The sequence below is a fragment of the Schistocerca cancellata genome, chromosome 7, assembly GCF_023864275.1.
Source record: "Schistocerca cancellata isolate TAMUIC-IGC-003103 chromosome 7, iqSchCanc2.1, whole genome shotgun sequence".
Taxonomy (NCBI): Eukaryota; Metazoa; Arthropoda; class Insecta; order Orthoptera; family Acrididae; genus Schistocerca; species Schistocerca cancellata.
In genome coordinates, this window is record NC_064632.1 from 509951092 (window position 1) to 509967208 (window position 16117).

At 42.9% G+C, this 16117-nt stretch overlaps 1 protein-coding gene across 1 annotated transcript in view; it reads right to left on the minus strand.

Moving 5' to 3' along the window:
- LOC126092254 (uncharacterized) overlaps positions 1 to 16117 on the minus strand; it is a 353514-nt gene that overhangs the window by 262286 nt on the left and 75111 nt on the right. Inside the window, exon 2 of the mRNA XM_049907766.1 lies at positions 11069 to 11170. The gene's annotated coding sequence lies outside the window, so the exon portion shown is untranslated. The remainder of the gene's footprint in view (positions 1 to 11068; positions 11171 to 16117) is intronic.

Sequence of the window (16117 nt, forward strand, 5' to 3'; positions counted from 1 at the left end):
CAGAGGCAGATATTACCAAAGAACTCACAGCAAAAGGCTTCCTTTCGCGAAGCGCTTTACATCCTCGTTTCCTTGTTGTGACTTTTGTAATCGCAAAGGTATGAGTACAGTCGTATTATTCTGGAGGCAAGAGACAAGCAGTACGGCAACTGCATTTCAACTATACGTTCAGCTAATCTCCAATTTTTTCATTGTCAGTGAAGAGTATTCAAAGCACTTGATTATAGGTCGGCGACACCGTCGACGCTTATAATGTACCAGGAAGTACTGTGATGCAACGTGGAATTAGTCAGTTGTGTAAAATAGAGAGCGATTGTACCATGTCGACACACGCAATTGCAATTGTATTCTGTAATTGATCTGTATTTGAGCTCGTGAAATATTTGCAAGAAGTACAGGGTCAACTACGTGTCAAATGTAATCTTTTATAGTTACTTAATGAAGAGGTACTCAGTCGAACTGTGGAGAAAAGAACTTAATGTCACAACTTGGCGAATGGCGAGATAGGTTGATAGAACATACATTTCATTCAGAAAGAGAATCCAAAGTCAAATACTAGATTGTATGACGTACCCAAGAGAAGACATAGACTCAGATTACAATTTAGTAATGTGGACCAGAAACGTACGGAACGATCAGTATGCAAGGAAGTGAGCTACTGAAGTGCTGAGGAATGATGAGACCAATTGAAGTTTGCCAAAGATGCTGCGATAAGGAATACCACACGAGTGGACATGTCTGAAAACGAATAAACATAGCTACAAGGTAGGCAGCTGCGAAGAAACCTAGGTTAACGCAAGAAATATTGAAGTCAATCGACGAAAGAGAGGAGTAAAAAAATTTCAATGAAAAGCATCAATGCAGCAATATAAATCACTTCGGAATGATATAAATAGGTGAAAGGTAGTGATGGCGAAATGACAGTAGAAAGAATGGGAAGAAATTATAAATGGAATGATCGTCAGAAGAAATGACTCAGCACTTGACACAATCAAAACAACCTTCGGTAATATTAAAAGCAAGGGTGGAAATAGTACTTGTGCAATGGGAATTCCACTGCTGAAAGTAAAAGAATGAGTGGTTAGGAGGAAAGAATACACTGAAGGGCTGTATGAGGAGGAGGAAGTGTCTGAGTAAGTGGCAGAAGAAGAAATTAGAGTCGATACAGAAGAGGTAGGGGATCTAGTATTAATCAGAATTTAAGAGACATTTGGAAGACCTGAGAACAAACAGGGCAGAAGGGATAGGTAACATTCTATCGGAATTTCTGTAATCACTGTGGGAAGTGAGACCTAAACGACTACTCAAGTTGGTGTATAGGATCTATGAGACTGTCGACATATCATTAGATTTTTCAAAAACCATCATTCACACAGTCCAAGACAGCAAATGTAGGAAAGTGCGAGAACTATCTCACAATCAGCTTAACGGCTCAAGCACCCAGTTTTCTGACAGGAATAATATACAGAAGAATGGAAAAGAAAACTGAGGATATAACAGATGACGATCAGTATGGGTTTCGAAAAGGTAAGGAGACCAGAGAAGCAGTCCTGGCGTTGTGATTGATAATGGAAGCAAGACTTTAGACACAAATATTATCTGGAAAAGGTTATTGACATACTAGAACATGAAAAGGACTAGTACATATGGATAACAAAACATACTCAGACCGGAAAAGTAATCCACAGCAACATCCAATCAGTGAAATATAACATTATCTTTGCTTAGCTAATTATAATTCGTAAACACATAGCATCATACTAAACGCACTTTTAAGTAAACGAACTATCAAATAAGTGTCGAAACGTATTCCACACGTTTATAATTACTACATATCACGTAATTACTACGTTAGGCAGTGATAGTTTACTATAGATAGAGTACGGACTTCAAATCAAACTAGACGTAAGTACCAATGTGTAATTGAAACGCATAATTATTCACATGGGTAACCACGATATAGTAGCTAGCCTCACCAATGTCATATTCGCGGGTTACTTGACAATGGCAATAAAGCCGAAACAACTGCCGTTGTTGTTGTTGTTGTTGTGGTCTTCATTCCTGAGACTGGTTTGATGCAGCTCTCCGTGCTACTCTATCCTGTGCAAGCTTCTTCATCTCCCAGTACTTACTGCAACCTACATCCTTCTGAATATGCTTAGTGTATTCATCTCTTGGTCTCCCTCTACGATTTTTACCCTCCACGCTGCCCTCCAATCCTAAACGCTAAATTTGTGATCCCTTGATGCCTCAGAACATGTCCTACCAACCGGTCCCTTCTTCTTGTCAAGTTGTGCCACAAACTCCTCTTCTCCCCAATTCTATTCCATACCTCCTCATTAGTTCTGTGATCTACCCAGCTAATCTTCAGCATTCTTCTGTAGCACCACATTTCGAAAGCTTCTATTCTCTTCTTGTCCAAACTATTTATCGTCCATGTTTCACTTCCATACATGGCTACACTCCATACAAATACTATCAGAAACGACTTCCTGACACTTAAATCTATACTCGATGTTAACAAATTTTTCTTCAGAAACGCTTTCCTTGCCATTGCCAGTCTACATTTTATATCCTCTCTACTTCGACCATCATCAGTTATTTTGCTCCCCAAATAGCAAAACTGCCGTAAAGAATATTAAACTTATTGCAGCTAGTCTAGACCTTTTCTTTCCAACACGTCATATAATGAAGTGTACTATGCTATGGGCCCAACGACAAATACCAAATGATGACAATCGTAATAAGTAGTCTACCTTTACTGCCATCATCGATGCTCGATATATTGTTTTTAATAACGACGTTGTGCTGTTGCAAGGAAGTATCGATACTGAAAATTCAATGTTGAGACTCCCGTGAGCGATACTGTGTAAATATCGATTGTATTCTTACGTCTCGAGACGAACTGACTGCTCAGAGCGCATCGACACGGAGCTCGCTCAAGCTGGCTGCTAACCAGCGACCACAGCCGGATACGGCGATTGTGACCGGTTAGAACTTATCATTCTTAATTAGTTCGCTTGTCCGACACGCGAACGTCGCCGCCTGTTATCTCACAATGCTGCAAAACAAAATGAATATACGTGCGCGATACACCATAATCTCGGTGCCGTAGAAACACAGCGAAACACTGCCTGTTTTAGGGCGATGTTATTTGTGCTTGTGTTACACAGCGCGGTGCCAGAACAGAAGGATGTTATCAATTCCTTGATAAGAAAAGGAGCGTGACTCCTCGCTTTAATTCGACGTCAACAGCTCCGTTTTATTCTGCTAGTAACTGTGTAGTGCATGGCAAAGAGTGATTTTTACTGTCTCTCTCTCTCTCTATTCGTTTAGTCGGTTCCGACTCTTCGTGACCCCATGAACCAAATCACGCCACTTTTTCCTGTCATGCACTTTCTCCCGTAGGCCTTCCAGGTTGGAACACATTGCTTCTGTGATGCCATCGATCCATCTCATCCTCTGACGTCCTGTTCTTCCAGTTCCTTCAATCTTCCCCAGCATTAATGTTTTTTCCAGCGAGGCATGCCTTCGCATTGTGTGTCCAAAGTAGGTCAGCTTTTGTTTAAACATTAGACCTTCCAGGGAGAAATCTGGTTTTATTTGCTCCAATATTGATCTGTTGGTTCTCTTTGCAGTTCATGGAACTCTAAGAAGTTTCCTCCAACACCACAATTCAAAGGAGTCAATTCTTCGCCGTTCAGCCTTTCTAATGGCCCAGGTCTCACATCCATACATCACAACTGGAAAGACCATAGCCCTCACAATACGGATCTTTGTTGCTAGTGTTATATCTCTGGACCTTATAACCTTGTCAAGGTTTGACATCGCCTGTCTACCGAGCAACAGGCGTCTCCGGATTTCATGGCTGCAGTCGCCATCAGCAGAGATCCGGGAACCGAGATAACTGAATGTGACATAAACTAAAAATAAATAAATAAATAAATAAATAAATGCAACACCGTGAAGGAGTTGTGCGACATAACCAAAGTTGGTAGATGTATTTTTACTTCAGAAAGATGACGTCTATGTACACTCCTGGAAATTGAAATAAGAACACCGTGAATTCATTGTCCCAGGAAGGGGAAACTTTATTGACACATTCCTGGGGTCAGATACATCACATGATCACACTGACAGAACCACAGGCACATAGACACTGCGATGCACAATGTCGGCACTAGTACAGTGTATATCCACCTTTCGCAGCAATGCAGGCTGCTATTCTCCCATGGAGACGATCGTAGAGATGCTGGATGTAGTCCTGTGGAACGGCTTGCCATGCCATTTCCACCTGGCGCCTCAGTTGGACCAGCGTTCGTGCTGGACGTGCAGACCGCGTGAGACGACGCTTCATCCAGTCCCAAACATGCTCAATGGGGGAGAGATCCGGAGATCTTGCTGGCCAGGGTAGTTGACTTACACCTTCTAGAGCACGTTGGGTGGCACGAGATACATGCGGACGTGCATTGTCCTGTTGGAACAGCAAGTTCCCTTGCCGGTCTAGGAATGGTAGAACGATGGGTTCGATGACGGTTTGGATGTACCGTGCACTATTCAGTGTCCCCTCGACGATCACCAGTGGTGTACGGCCAGTGTAGGAGATCGCTCCCCACACCATGATGCCGGGTGTTGGCCCTGTGTGCCTCGGTCGTATGCAGTCCTGATTGTGGCGCTCACCTGCACGGCGCCAAACACGCATACGACCATCATTGGCACCAAGGCAGAAGCGACTCTCATCGCTGAAGACGACACGTCTCCATTCGTCCCTCCATTCACGCCTGTCGCGACACCGCTGGAGGCGGGCTGCACGATGTTGGGGCGTGAGCGGAAGACGGCCTAACGGTGTGCGGGACCGTAGCCCAGCTTCATGGAGACGGTTGCGAATGGTCCTCGCCGATACCCCAGGAGCAACAGTGTCCCTAATTTGCTGGGAAGTGGCGGTGCGGTCCCCTACGGCACTGCGTAGGATCCTACGGTCTTGGCGTGCATCCGTGCGTCGCTGCGGTCCGGTCCCAGGTCGACGGGCACGTGCACCTTCCGCCGACCACTGGCGACAACATCGATGTACTGTGGAGACCTCACGCCCCACGTGTTGAGCAATTCGGCGGTACGTCCACCCGGCCTCCCGCATGCCCACTATACGCCCTCGCTCAAAGTCCGTCAACTGCACATACGGTTCACGTCCACGCTGTCGCGGCATGCTACCAATGTTAAAGACTGCGATGGAGCTCCGTATGCCACGGCAAACTGGCTGACACTGACGGCGGCGGTGCACAAATGCTGCGCAGCTAGCGCCATTCGACGGCCAACACCGCGGTTCCTGGTGTGTCCGCTGTGCCGTGCGTGTGATCATTGCTTGTACAGCCCTCTCGCAGTGTCCGGAGCAAGTATGGTGGGTCTGACACACCGGTGTCAATGTGTTCTTTTTTCCATTTCCAGGAGTGTATAAATTCGCTCCAGTCGCGTAAGAGTTACGTTAGAAGCGCTACTATGAGTATGCCAAACAGGTCTGCTTCAAGCAGTGGGTTACCTTTGAGATTGGGCGTAGTGAGTTGATGTAAGCCAATAATGCCTTTAAAGCAATAAAGACGCCATTATCAATATCTCGCTCAGTTTGAACGAGGACGTGTAATAGGGCTGCGAGGAATTGGCTTTTCCTTCCGCGATATTGCAGGAAGACTTAGCAGGAATGTAGCCACTGTACATCATTATTGGCAGCGGTGGTCACGAGAATGTACGGTCGCTAGAAGATCGGGCTCCGGACGCCCCTATGGCACTACCGAGTGGGAAAACCATCGTGTTCGGCTTGTGGCTCTGTAGCACCGTACTGCATCTGCAGCAGCAATATGAGCAGCAGTTGACACCACAGTGCCACAATAAATGTTTACTTCAAGGACAGATCTGAGACAGACGTCCTTAAGGGACTCCGGAACGCCCTATACTTGCAATGTTAAAATAACGCTTATAAATTACATCCTTCCTCACAAAGTATTTGAGGTAGGAAGTTGAACTTTTTACAGATTATTTATTGGAATATGGGCTACAACTTAACACAGGGATTTTACAAAATTTTAGTTCAGTTATTAAAGATGATTTTTTTTCAATTGTAATGAAAATTCACAACATTTTTTTGCTATTTTTTATTTATATATTCAAAAATATACAGTTTTTTTGGAAAAAGGCTGTGTTAAATTATGCAGAAGGTACTGTGTAACATTTACTGAAAGTTTGAAACAAATATGTTTGGAAGATCCTTAGAAAACATGTAATTAGTATGAGAAAATAAAAGTTTTGGGAATCGAGCGACAAAGATTGGATTAACTTTTTAGTGCATTCCAGGTCCATAGGATGGATTATCTTCATCCTCTGCAAACTCCTCCTCCAGCTTCCTCTTGTTCCTCCTCCTGTTTACTCTTGCTTGTATTCCTAGACTCTTTACAGCCCTGTCTGCAGCCCGAAGGCGTTCCTTGTCTAAAGCAAGCATCGCTCGTACCATGTTAGAACCTATCTTCATTCCCATATTTCTAAAAACCTTGCACCTTACAATGTTGCCATCACTGAAAGTCGCAACAGCAACTTTACTTTTACTCATTATTATACTTCAACAAAACAGAGACTCAAGAAACAGAATTAATTACGAATATTTTCGAGATAACGACAGAGTAAATAAACATGAAACAATCGACAATCACACCAGCGATATATATTGAACCATCACAGGTTAGCCACAACACATACTTTATCTCACATCACTAAAATGTACCTGATGAACACGGACGTTAATAATAACACCATTTGACAGCAGTTTAACAGCGCCACAGTGGGTCACGCCCATGTAGGACACATTTCAAAAAAAATTTAAAAATAGTTGTAGTCTTCGGAATTGAATAAATTATATATCTATTAAAAGGTAATAGTCTGCAGATTCAGAAAACGCAAAAAAGTAAAAATTGAACTTTTCATGATTTTGAGCCTTTCCGGAGCCCCTTAAGTGTGCATTCCACTGACCCCAAACCACCGTTACCTGCGACTTCTGTGGTGTCACGCGAGAGCTCATTGGAAGGCAGAGTGGAGGGTTCTGTCGTGGTTTCTGACAAAAGCTTGTCGTGCTTCGGTGCCAGTGGTGGCTGTGTGTTGGTTAGAAAGAGGCCAGTTGAGGGCCTGGAACCAACCTGTCTGCGTGCTTGACACACTGGACCTACACCTGGAGTTACGGTCTGGGGTGCTATTTAGTACGGCAGTAGGAGCACTCTCCATACACCCAGATCTCAAACTTGTGTGTCAATATCATGATTCGATCTGTTGTGCTGCCATTCATGAACAGCATTCCAGGGGGTGTTTTCCAACAGGATAACGTTCGCCCACATATCTCTGTTGCAATCCAACATCCTCTACAGAATGTTGACATGTTACCTTCGCCTGCTTGATCACCAGATCTGTCTCCAGTGGAGCACATATGGGACATCACCAGGCGACATCTCCAGCACCATCTACAAACAGCATTAACCGTCCCCATATTGACCGACTAAGTGCAACAGGTATGGAATTCCATCCCACAAACTGACATCCGGCACGTGTACAATGCAAGCATATTTGCATGCTTCCACTCAACATTCAGGCGGTTACAGACATTATTAATGTACCAGCGTTTTAAATTTTCAACGTCTTATTCGCATTCACATTAACCTGTGATCTCGCAGTGTTAACCACTTAAATATTTCACCTAGCAAAATGTATTACCAAAATTTCATTACTCAACATTAGTTATTTTTTGGTCTCGCGATGTTTTTCCGCCAGTTTATATTAAGTATTCTTCCCGTTCAATCACGGATTGAGCATGGAAGGAATGTTCTCTTGTACGCCTTCGTACGAGCTGTTACTTGTCTAATTTTGTATGAAAGATCTCTAAGGAATAAATATATACACAGCTGAAGAATATCGTAGTTGAAAACTGTTGTATTGCCGCCCCGAGCTGCTAGTAAAGTACTTTATTTACACAGTTATGTTCAGTCGTCTTAGCATAATGTAGTTGACGAAAGTGTTCGCAACCCCGTGCTAGGCAAAATATGAAATCGTTACCGTCAGGTGGTTAGATCATGAATTATTTACTGTTATCATATCATAACATAAATTACATTTTCAGTCTGTAGAGAACTGTGACAAGTAGTGTACTCATTCGTGTTAAAACTGGAAACTATATGATAACAAGGACAACAATAATAATTTTATATTTCGCCTAACATGATTCAGTGAATACTTTTGTGAACCTGATGGTTGTCAGACGACTGAAGCTCCTCACACTGAATTCGCGGGCAATTCGCCAGTGTTCACAAAAATTCGCATGTGTCTGCGAATGGGCGTTTAAATTAGAGGGAACTGAAGAGGCCACTACGCATTGAACAAAGCCTATGAACGCTGCGTTATTGTTTTTTGGCCCTAATAACCGCCACCTGGGATACGACAGTATTGTTTTGTGTACTGAACCAGGGACCTAGAAACGACGGGGAGGCGTCGTCCGCCGTAGCTCTCAGTAGTCCACAACCCCACAGGCCAAAGCAGTCCACCCACCCCACTGCCGCCCCACACCGAACACAGGGTTATTGTGCTGTTCGGCCCCCAGTGGACACCCCCACTTCCCCCCACCCCCGTGAACGTCTCATACCAGACGAGTGTAACCCCAAATGTTTGCGTGGTGGAGTAATTATGGCGTACGCATATGTGGAGACAGTGTTTGCGGAGCAGTCGCCGACATAATGTAACTGAGGCGGTATAAGGGTTACCAGTCCGCATTCGCCGAGGCAGATGGAAAACCCTTTTAAAAACCATCCACAAGCTGGCCGGAACACCGGACGTCGACACGAATCCGCCGGGCGGATTCGTGCCGGGGACCGACACGCCTTCCCGCTCGGAAAGCAGCGGGTTAGACCGCGCGGCTAGCAGGGCGGGCATACAACAACAGTATACTCTTATAGTTACGAGCCACGACGCGAAACTTTGATATTAAAAGAGGATTATTTTCCGTGGAGAGCGCACTGTTTTTGACGAAGTAAGCAAGAAAGATTTATGTCTCACTTTGTACGCAAATGTGAAATGCATGGAAGTAGCACACTTAGCAGTCAATAGCAGCTTCTGCTTTCCTTAACATTGGTCCAGAGTTTGCATTTATGTCGGTTGACGCTTTTCACTAGCTTCTCATTGCATATTGGGAGGAAATTTAAATGCAGAGCACTAATTACCGACGACCAACATAACCTGAAGGCAGGCGAACATTTACACTCTGGTTGTTAGTACCAGACACAAGTGGCATTTCGTGTTTCAGGCGCTGGTATACAGGGTGTTACAAAAAGGTACGGCCAAACTTTCAGGAAACATTCCTCACACACAAATAAAGAAAAGATGTTATGTGGACATGTGTCCGGAAACGCTTAATTTACATGTTAGACCTCATTTTAGTTTCGTCAGTTACCTACGCTCAGTGGAGCACGTTATCATGATTTCATACGGGATACTCTACCTGTGCTGCTAGAACATGTGCCTTTACAAGTACGACACGTGGTTCATGTACGATGGAGCTCCTGCACGTTTCAGTCGAAGTGTTCGTACGCTTCTCAACAACAGATTCGGTGACCGATGGACTGGTAGAGGCAGACCAATTCCGTGGCCTCCACACTCTCCTGACCTCAACCCTCTTGACTTCCATTTATGGGGGCATTTGAAAGCTCTTGTCTACGCAACCCCGGTACCAAATGTAGAGACTCTTCGTGCTCGTATTGTGGACGGCTGTGATACAATACGCCATTCTCCAGGGCTGCATCAGCGCGTCAGGGATTCCATGCGACGGGGGGTGGATGCATGTATCCTCGCTAACGGAGGACATTTTGAACATTTCCTGTAACAAAGTGTTTGAAGTCACGCTGGTAAGTTCTGTTGCTGTGTGTTTCCATTCCATGATTAATGTGATTTGAAGAGACGTAATAAAATGAGCTCTAACATGGAAAGTAAGCGTTTCCGGACACAGGTCCAAATAACATATTTTCTTTCTTTGTGTGTGAGGAATGTTTCCTGAAAGTTTGGCCGTACCTTTTTGTAACACCCTGTATATCTGATAGTTTTTATGAAACAATATATACCGCAACACTCAGTTTTTACTAATATTTTATTAGCACGACACGTTTCGGCGGCAGAAATATAAGTTTCGTGGTGGAATGTGAAAACAATGGCAGCATCAATTTCCTAGACCTTAACATCAGTGAAGAAAATAATTCACACACCTTCCAAGTTTACAGAAAGACAACAGCAGTAGATACCCTCATACACAGCTCTTCTTGCCACCCCTCGACACACAAGCAAGCTGCATACAGAGCACTCTTTAACAAAGCCAGCAGTATACCAATGGACAAATATTCAAAGTTTCGTGAGCTCATTACAACAAACAAATAGCTACAGCAAATGACTACTATTACACACTAGTTGACAGCCTCACATAAAAAATAAAAGAAAATACTATATCAAATCAACTTCCACACAGGAAATGAAAAAGAATGTCACTGCTTGCATTCCTTTCACAAGCAAATTCTCCTACGAAATAGTAGACATGTTCAGACCAGACCACTCAACATAAACGCTGCCTTCACAATACGTAACAAACTGCATACGCACACTTGCAGATAAACACTCACAGTCAGGTACTCACAAAATAGTATGTGGTAGCTGCAAAGCCCTTTACGTGGGCCAAACCTGGCGGCACTTCCAAAAAACGATACAACCAACATATAAATGCCTACAACACTAACAACTATAATAAATTGATAACAGTCACCCTCATAAAAATACACATGTCACCCATTCCATCATATTGCGCATGGTCTTCATGTGTTACATAAAACAGACAAGGAGCGCCTAATGGTCTTATAAGAAAAGTTGGAAACATTCATTCATGCCACAGTATAGGGGGACATGTTTCTAAATGATAAATCTGAAAGTAATAATATTAACTTCTTTAAAAACTTCTCCAATGTAGAATGCTGATTTCATTGGGGAAAAAATGTCTTTATCAATTACTCACCTAATATTTGTCAGGACACAAATCCATTTAGATGTTTCAGCTTCACTGTATACTACTGTTTCAGCAACAGAAAATAGTTAGCTTCTAAGACACTTCGGCTTCCTGTAAACAAATGATAGTACAACGAAATTACTCACAAAAATTTGAGTAAATGCACTAACAGAATGACTAATCTTGCTTATTATATAAAGTACATATCATAACATATTTATATTCCTGAACAGGAGCCTTGTTCGACTCATAACGTCACTGGCATACTCAGCAAAGGGAACTAACCCCACTTCATATTAATTACAATGCAAAAGTAACTGCAAATGCACCTGATAATGACAGCATAATGCCAAAACGCATCGTCCTAATAAAATAATATTAACAAGTGACTGGTGCAGTTTATATTATTACTTCATAAAAATCTTGCAATGCAGTCCCAGTGCTCAAATAACATCCGTATGACATGGATAAATGTAAATTTCTGTCTGATAGTTTCCGAGGTCTGCAGTGGCGTATGCGAAGCACTGCAAGGATTTTATTAAAGTACGTGTAAGAACTATATTGTCAACAAAATATGATTAATGAAAGGCGAAAAGGGAATATGACCTTTAACATAGCCTACTTGACAAAATCTCTATACGGTGGGACAGCGTGATCCCAAGTAAACTGTTTTTATTTATCATCAAAAGTCTATAGCATCATCCATGTAATTACAGCTGCCATTGACAATGATCAGGTCTTTCGTTTGTTTTTTAATTTTATGAGCATGATAAATATACATTCGCACTTTTTTCTTCCAAAGAATTTTACTGCGCTTTTCCTTTTCAAGAAAAAGATTTACAATGATTGTCCTTATTCACTCAGTTCACGCCTGCTGCAAGCCTTCAATGAATTTATCGACTTTCTGACATCCCCAGTGGGATCTTTGAGTTCTTCGGCAGTTTTCTACCACTTAATTTCTCTTCGTTCGGCATTTGTGCTTTGGATCTCTTAGATCTCAGATACACATACGATATATTAATCAGCAACATTATATTCTCTTCGGACCATTGTTCACGTAACTCAAGTGACCAACAGCAAAAGTAGGTTAGATAGCACACGACAGCTTCCTGTGCCGCTAACGGCGAAGCACAGAGGACGCGAAATTCCTATGGTGATTCGTTTTAAGACCGCCAACCATCGAAACACGAGCGAATACAACAGAGTGCAAGCAGAATGCCGTTTTCTTCTGTACGCCTACCGCTTATATCAGAGAGAATTCTCGTTCGATGTTGCACGTTCCTTCGTGTTCGCCCTGAGATGTGGGGTAACTACCTCCAAATGTCTACCAGTTAACATTTTTCAGCATTTCTGTTAGATTCTCTCGCCAGTCAGGCAACCCTATGGCCATTCACATCAACCTTATTCTTATATGTTCAGTACATCCTGCTGGACCCGATAGTGACCCATGTATTCGAGTAGTGTTAGCACTAGGGCTGTGCAAAAGTCTTTTATCTAGTGTTTTCTAGACAAACTGATGTTTTTCGGTACCCTTCCCATGAATAGCAGTCTGCTATTCGCTTCACCTACAACTGAGCCTATGTGATCTTCCTGTTTCATAACTTCTACTCACCTTCCTAATACTTCGCAAGCCACCTGAGGTGTTTGGCGGAGGGTTCTTCTGGTACCACTAACTGATTAACTCATTGTTAATTCTAAATATTTGTATGGCGTGGTTGAATCCAGAACTTTTATAGGATCCTTTTTAATCTCTATGGTGCCACTTGAGTTAAAGAAGGACGATATTTTCTTATCAAAGTCGATATGAAGTTATTCGATGTCTAAATATCTTTATTAGTTGACTTATTAGTGTTCCGTTGTTCGGTTAGAAATTTTTTGATTCTAACAGCGGAATTAGTTGGATTGAATTTATTCGCCCTAGCTACTTCAGTGCTACTTTTGCTTAAATTCTTGAATTTCATTTGACCTTCCTTTAAGTCTTCTGACTGGTCTGATGCAGCCCGACACAATTTGCTCTCCTGCGCTAACCTCCATTTCTCAGAGTTGCATTTGCATACCCGACATCCTCAGTTATTTGTTGGATGTTATTCATCAGATGTATTCCAACATCTGTTTTTCAGTACAATTTTTATCCTCTACAGCTTCCTCTAGCACCATGAAAGTTATTTCCTCATGACGTCAACATGTCCTATGTTCCTATCCCTTATTCTTATCAGTGTTTTCCATACGTTCCTCTCTTTGCCGATTCTGTGGAGAACTTTCTCATTCCTTATCTTAGCAGTCCACCTAATTTTAGAATACATTAACCGCAATTGCGAACAAGGACTACCATCAGCTGTAAAATGGAATGGCGACAATGAAAATTTGTACCGGACTGGGTCTCGAACCCGGATTTCCCGCTTATCGTGAGCAGTCGCCTTACCATTTGGCTACCCGAGCACGACTCACAGTCAGACCTAAACTTCCATATGTCATGAAGCATGCGTCTACGACCTGTTCTCGTACATCCATTATGTATGAGGGTCCCTTCAAAAGAAATGCACACTATTTTTGTAAAAATACAGTTTTTATTTTGTACGTGTGAAAGTCTTACAGTGTGTAGATACATCCTTCCCGCTTGTTTTCAAACTCAGTTCAACCTGTTCCCGTGAGTGGCGCCGTCACAGCATGTCTTCAAGATGGCTGCTACTCTTGACGTTCGTCAGAAGCAACGTGATGTCATAGAATTACTGTGCTGTGAAAACGAGACAGTGGGAAACATCCACAAGAGGTTGAAAAAGGTATATGAAACTGCTGCTGTCGATCGCAGTACAGTTAGTCGGTGGGCAAGCAGGTTAGGTGATGAAAGCGGGAACGGCAATATTGAGGATTGTCCTCGCAGCGGCAGGCCTCGCTCGTACTGCACACACTCCAGACAGTGTGCAGATAGTTAACGAACTGGTGACTGCTGACAGACGCATCACAGTGAACGAATTGTCACGCTACGTTGGGATAGGGGAAGGAAGTGTTTGCAGAATACGAAAAGTGTTGGCTTTAAAAAAGGTTTGTGCCAGGTGAGTTCCCAGGATGTTGACAGTGGCTCACAAAGAAACAAGAAAAACGGTATGCAGCGAACTTTTGGAACAGTACGAGAATGGTGGAGATGAATTTCTTGGAAGAATTGTGACAGGTGATGAAACATGGCTCCATCATTTTTCACCAGAGACGAAGAGGCAATCAATGGAGTGGCATCATGCTAATTCACCAAAAAATAAATAAATAAATAAATAAATAAATAAATAATTTCAAAATCGCACCTTCTGCTGGAAAATTTATGGCTACGGTGTTTTTCGATTCCGAAGGACTCTTGCTTGTGGACATCATGCCAAGTGGAACCACCATAAATTCTGATGCATATGTGACGACACTGAAGAAACTTCAAGCTCGACTGAGTCGTGTTCGACCACATCGGCAAAAGCAGGATATTTTGCTGTTGCACGATAATGCACGGCCACATGTCAGTCAAAATACCATGGAAGCGATCACAAAACTCGGTGGACAACACTGAAACACCGGCCTTGCAGTCCTGATCTGGCTCCATGTGACTATCATCTCTTTGGGAAACTGAAAGACTCTCTTCGTGGAACAAGGTTTGAAGATGATGACTCCCTTGTGCACGCTGCCAGACAGTGGCTCCTACAGGTTAGTCCAGAATTTTACCGTGCGGGTATACAGGCGCTGGTTCCATGATGGCGTAAGGGAGTTGAGAGGGATGGAAATTATGTGGACAAATGAAAATATTGTTCCTAAAGGATGTATATACGCACTGTAAGACTTTCAAACATGTAGAATAAAATATGGATTAAAAAATAATAGTGTGCATTTCTCTTGGAGTGACCCTCGTATATTCCTGTACGGTTAGACGTTGTAGTTGAAAGACGCTTGCCGGGTGTCGGCAGATAAATACGATATTGCAGTGCCTGTGTTATTCTGATTACGATGCAAAGTTCCTTTAGAGATGCATGCATGAATGCCCAAAGGCACTTTGCATCGTAATCAGAATAGCAAACGTTATGCAATATCGTATCGTAATTTTTTAATGTCCTTCCACAGCACCACACTTTTTAATGTCCTTCCACAGCACCACACTTCAAATGCTTCGATTCTCTTCTGTTTCCGTTTTCCACGGTCCACGTTTCGCTACCGTTTAATGCTGTGCTACAAAAATACAGTCTCAGAAATTTCTTCTTCAGATTAAAGTCGATGTTCAATGGTGGAATACTTCACGTGGCCAACAATACCCTCTTCGCCTGTGCTAGTCTGCTTTTTAAAACCTCTTTGCTTCATCCATCACGTGTATTCTGATTCCGAGGTAGCACAATTCCTTAACTTCGTCTACTTCATGTTCACCCATTTTGATGTTAAGCTTGTTGCTTATCTTATTTCTGCTGTTCTCGTTATTTCCGTCTTTATTCTGCTTACTCTCAATCTGTATTCTGTACTCATTAGACTCTTCATTTCACTCAATATGTGCTACAGTTCTTCGTCAATTTCGCTGAGGATATCATTGTCAACAGCGAATCTTATCAGTGGTATACTTTCATCTTGAATTTTAATGCCACTCTTCAGACTTTCTGTTATTTCCGTCATTGTGTCTTCGAGGTATAGATTGAACAATAGAGCGGTAAGGCTGCATCCCTGATTTACCCGTTTTTGATAGGAGCACTTCGATCTTGGTCTTCCAGTCTTATTGTTCGCTATTATAAGGGGCGTTGAAAAAGAAACGAGCCGGAGGCATAATTACAGAAACCAGTACCTGTATGTTAGAAGTATTGACCCTGGCTGTTGAGACACTTGTCCCACTGTGACACAAGGCGGTGAATGGCTGTCTCATAACATTTTCTGGGCAGCCATTTAACCAGTTCGGCACGTACAGCTGGACGTCGTCGTCCGAGGTGACACGTTTGTTCCTATGCTGACGTTCGTCTTTGACCAAGATGGCCCCCTTCTGATTCACTTCCTGCAGCACGGGACAACAGTGAATGCCCAGCGTTACTCGCAAACGATGCCCACCCTTCG